This window comes from Priapulus caudatus, unplaced genomic scaffold (genome assembly GCF_000485595.1).
Source record: "Priapulus caudatus unplaced genomic scaffold, Priapulus_caudatus-5.0.1 Scaffold197, whole genome shotgun sequence".
Taxonomy (NCBI): Eukaryota; Metazoa; Priapulida; class Priapulimorpha; order Priapulimorphida; family Priapulidae; genus Priapulus; species Priapulus caudatus.
Genome location: NW_014577258.1, coordinates 1,001,773 through 1,006,745, shown reverse-complemented (window position 1 = coordinate 1,006,745; position 4,973 = coordinate 1,001,773). Strand labels below are relative to the sequence as shown.

Here is a 4,973-nt window from a genome sequence, read left to right as displayed (position 1 = left end):
CTCTCTCTCTCTCTCTCTTTCTACTCTCTCTCTCTTTCTCTCTTTCTTTCTCTCTCTCTCTCGCTCCCACTCTCCCTCCCTCTCTCTCTCTCTCTCTCTCTCTCTCTCTCTCTCTCTCTCTCTTTCTTTTTCTCTCTCTCTCTCTCTCTCTCTCTCTTTCCTCTCTCTCTCTCTCTCTCTCTCTCATCTCTCTTTCTCCCTCTCTCCTCTCTCTCTCTCTCTCTCTCTCTATCTTTGTCTCTCTCTCTCCCCCCCTCTCTCTCTCTCTCATTTTTTCTCTCTCCCCCTCTCTCTCTCTCTGTTTCCTACTCTGTCTCCCTCTCTGTCTCCCTCTCTCTCTTTCTCTCTCTCTCTCTCTCTTCTCTCTCTCTCTCATCTTCTCTCTCTCTCTCTCTCTCTCTCGCTGTCTCACACTCTCTCTCTCTCTCCCTCTCTCCCCCTCTTCCCTTCCTGTCTTCCTACTCTCTCTCTTGTCTCTCTCTCTCTCTCTCTCTCTCTCTCTCCCTCTCTCCATTCTCTCCTCTCTCTCTCTCTCTCCCTTTCTCTCGTCGATGTTTATCACTGCTGCTCGCCACTCGTCTGGTGATAATGCCGTCTCACGGGCCATTGCTCTGACTGCATGCACGGCGTGAGCCGCGTTAGGCTGCGAGAGCGAGAGAGACCATATTAGCGGCTAAGTGTTTTCGGGTGGATATATGTTTCCATGTTGCAAAGTATGGTCGTGACGTCAGTGCACGTCAGGTGTGACCGTTCAGTGGCTATCACCACCATAGACAATCACGCACGCACATCCATGTATGCATGGCACTATCCATAATACATTATTTCGCAATGACGGCTAAATAGCCGAGCTAGTACGCGGCGCCGTTACTTCTGAAGGTCGTTGGTTCGTACCATCTGTTTATTTTATTTATTTATTTTTTATTTTTTATATTTATCTTTATCCATTTAACTATTTTTTCCCAATTAACGCAAATATTTACATGATTTATTTACAATTTTTTATTACATTATTATTATTTTTAATTAAATTAAATTTAATTAGGGTTAGGGTTAGGAGTAGGACGTAGCACGCAACCCACCAGCACCATCAGCAGGCTGTATGCATTCAGGCCGAGTTCATTCAGCTAATATACGTCAGACCATCTTGCAACATGGATACATATGCCGACCGTGTTTTCGCATTGCAATTGGTTAGCGCCATCTAGTGCCGTGAATTCAATTTTCGTCAGGGGATCTTTTACGAGCGAATTTGCTTTGCCGAGAGAAAGAGAGAGAGAGAGAGAGGGAGGGAGGGAGGGAGGGAGAGAGAGTGGGAGCGAGAGAGAGAGAGAGAGAGAGAGAGAGAGAGAGAGAGAGAGCGTGAGAGATAATCGCATGATGAATATAATTGGCTTGATGAATCAATCAGCGGCAATCACTTACCCGGATCACTGATCTCCAGTCGCTCCGACAACCACTCTATCAGGTCGTAACCTGCCGAGAGAGAAATCAAACGCAGCGATTAACGCGCGGAGAAGAGAGCAGGCGAGACAGAGAGAAGAAGAGATAAAGACAGAGAGAAGGAGAGAGAGAGAGATAGAGAGAAGGAGAGGTTAAGACAGAGAGAAGGAGAGAGCGAAAGAGAGAGAACGAGATAGAGAGCGCGTGCAATACTGAGAGAAGGAAAGATAGAGACAGAGAGAAGGAGAAAGAGAGAGACAGAGAGAAGGAGAGATAGAGACAGAGAGAAGGAGAAAGAGAGAGACAGAGAGAAGGAGAGATTGAGACAGAGAGAATGAGCGATAGAGACAGAGGGCAGAAGAGATAGAGGCTGAGAGAAGGAGAAAGAGAGAGAGAGAGAGAGAGAGAGAGAGAGAGAGAGAGAGAGAGACAGAGACAGAGAGAAGCAGAGAGCGAGACAGAGAGAAGGAGGGGTAGAGACACAGAGAAGCAGCTGGCGAGACAGAGAGACGGAGATAGAGAGCTCGCTAAACTGAGAGAAGGAGCTAGAGAGAGACAGAGAGAAGGAGAGATAGACGTAGAGCGGTGAGAGAGAGACAGAGAGAAGCAGAGAGCGAGACAGAGAGACTGAGATAGAGAGCGCGCGCGAAACTGAGAGAAGGAGCTAGAGTGAGAGACAGAGAAGAGAGAGAGACAGCGAGAATGAGAGAGAGAGAGAGCGCACGAGAGCGAAACCGAGAGAAGGGAAGTAAAAAAATGAAAGATAAAAAGAAGAGAAGGATAGATCGAGAAGGAGAGAACGAGAGACCGTGAGAGAGAGAGAGCGTGAGAAGGAATGGGAGAGGTGGATTGATAAGAGGGAGGGAGAGGCAACAAGTACACAGGAGTTGGCGGTAGTTAGACCACATGCACCCAGTGTCCGGTTTGTGTGCGGCCAGTGTTAATAATTCACGTTTGCCCTTCTAATTGGACACAGCGGAAGCCCTCTGTACCGTCGCCTCCTGCAGATTGGGATGATGGATTCTGGCATTTGATTGTCATTTAATTCCATCGCGTCCCGGCTCCCTGCGGTGTCGCCCCACATAGATATAAATGATGGATGGTGGATGCTCAATTGTCATATTTAATTACGATGCTTCCCGTGACCCCCTCGCGTCGCCACTTTAGATTCACTTCATGAATTATGGATGTTCACTTGCTATGTGAAAGCGGCCATTTTTGTTCAAGCGGGTGAACTGGACAGGCTGTGAAGCCGCTGTGTGAAAAATAAGAACGTCAAAGTAACGTCATCGATGGGAAATACTAAAACAAATGCTAAGCTAGCTGCAACTACGATTCTTAAATTCACGTGAGAGCTCTTGGCTACTCAGATACAGCGGTTTCACGAGGGGAGTTTCAGATTCGGTCACCTAAGCAACAATAAAAACGATATAAGAATAACACCGGACCGCGCTAGCGAGAGGCTGTAGTGATAGTATGATTCTATATATAGTTTCCCTACTACTGCTACTGCTACTGCTATTGCTACTGCTATTGCTACTGACACCCTAAGGGCCCTTAATGCTAATAGTACAATCACGGAGATAATTTAGAAATCTAATCTAAATTCATACGCACTCTGGCAAGCGTGAATTACGAAAACTCCAGAGGGTAGAGTGCTCTATCATAGATCCTTCCACTATTCATCTAGCTCCTTCTCTTCCTCCCATTGCTCATACCACCTCCATTCTTCTTCGCCACCCTTCCCTGTCCTCCTACTCCACTTCTGCGCCCCTTCCTCATCCATCCTCGTCTTCCACAGTAATGTCATAATAATTATTAACGACCGTCATATGAGAAACCATTACACCTCATTTTCTTTCTCTTTCTGTTTTATCTCCCCCTCCTACTCTTCCTTCGGCTCCTTCCTTCCTCCCTTCCTTCTTCTTCTCCTCACTCTTTTACAGGAATGTGATCTAAATTTTTCGAGGCCTTTATATGACAGGTTATTAAACCTTCTCTCTGCTAGTCACACAGGTGAGCGAGCTAGTCTATGTATAAGCTGCGGGCGATCTGTTTTCATTCTCTTACGACACTTTAACCGCCAGACGAACATCCACATTCCGTTGCCATGGCAATACATCTTGCTGATAGTCGCAGCGGCGCAAAATGCTTAGGAAAAAAACATATCGTAGAGATTCCTATTTTACGCCTGACGCGTACGTGATTGAAATATCAATACACACTCCACACGTTGTCGTCACAGTGCCGTCGTCATCGTCATCGTTGTCAGCGCATTGTCGTCGTCATCGTCATCGTTATCACCGCAGTTCCGTCGTCATCGTCATCGTTGTCACCGCAGTGTCGCCGTTATCATACTCTCGTCGTCATCACACTGTCGTCATCGTAACCACCAGTCTGTCATCATCGTCATCACCGCACTGTCGTCATTATGACTATTGCACTCTCGTCATCGTCATCACCGCACTGTCGTCATTGTCACCACCGCACTGTCGTCATCATGACTACCGCACTGTCGTCATCGTCACTACTGCGCTGTCGTCATCGTCACCACCATTACCGCACTGTCGTCATCGTCACCACTGCGCTGTCGTCATCGTCAACAACACACTGTCGCCATCACCACCACCTCACTGTCTTTCATCGTCCCCATCCTACTGTCGTCACCGTCACTACCTCACTTTCATCGTCGTCAGAGCTCTATAATCAGTGCTGGTTCGGGTGTTGGTCGGTAGTGTCAGAACTTGCAGTGCCGCTACACGTATGTGATAATGAGATACACACGGGCATGAACGCACGCACACGCCCCCACACGCACGCGCCACCTCACGCACGCGCAACCTCACGCACGCACCCGCGCCGACACACAGACTCGTACTCACGCGAGCACACATTTGCACGCATGCACGTACGCACAGCACATACACGCACACACGCACCCGTACCGCCCATACACACGCGGAAGGGAAGGGGCAAGGCGGCGGCAGCCATGACACACTAGTGCATGCCCGGTAAGGTACCACGCTGGCAAATCAACCAATGAGCGCTGGGACAGGGTAAGGTTGAGATCGTATTTTAGTGTATGCGTGCGCTTGAATTTTGTATTTCTCATTAGAAAGGGTTAGAACTCTTTGCAATTGTTAATTTCAGAAACTAGAATCTTTTCTGAATCCGTCAGTGTAAACGGCTCGTCCGAGGTGCGTTGCTGGTGCGGCCGGAGAATTTTCAAAGAAAGCCTACTTTTTTGTGCAAATTCACATTGCAAATTGGCCATTTCGAGTGTGTGTTGGAAAAATGTTGTTTACAAGAAAAATTATGGAAGAATTTTTTTGTTAATAACATATATGGTGTCACTTGCAACTTCTGCTGATTTATGGGAATTTTTTCGTAAGTATGGCCGCCTATGGAAAATGATTCCCATGGTGGTACCTTAACATGCGCGCGTGCGGCTGATTCAACGTACACACACACACACACACACACACACACACACACACACACACACACACACACACACACACACACGTGTA

The 4,973-nt window shown here is 47.6% G+C and overlaps 1 long non-coding RNA gene across 1 annotated transcript in view; it reads right to left on the bottom strand.

Annotated features, from left to right (window-relative positions):
* Positions 1-1,424: 1,424 nt before the first annotated feature.
* The window catches only part of LOC106807143, an 86,092-nt gene continuing 82,543 nt past the window's right edge, over positions 1,425-4,973 (bottom strand). The window contains exon 3 of the long non-coding RNA XR_001393621.1: positions 1,425-1,476. This is a non-coding gene — a long non-coding RNA (uncharacterized LOC106807143). The remainder of the gene's footprint in view (positions 1,477-4,973) is intronic.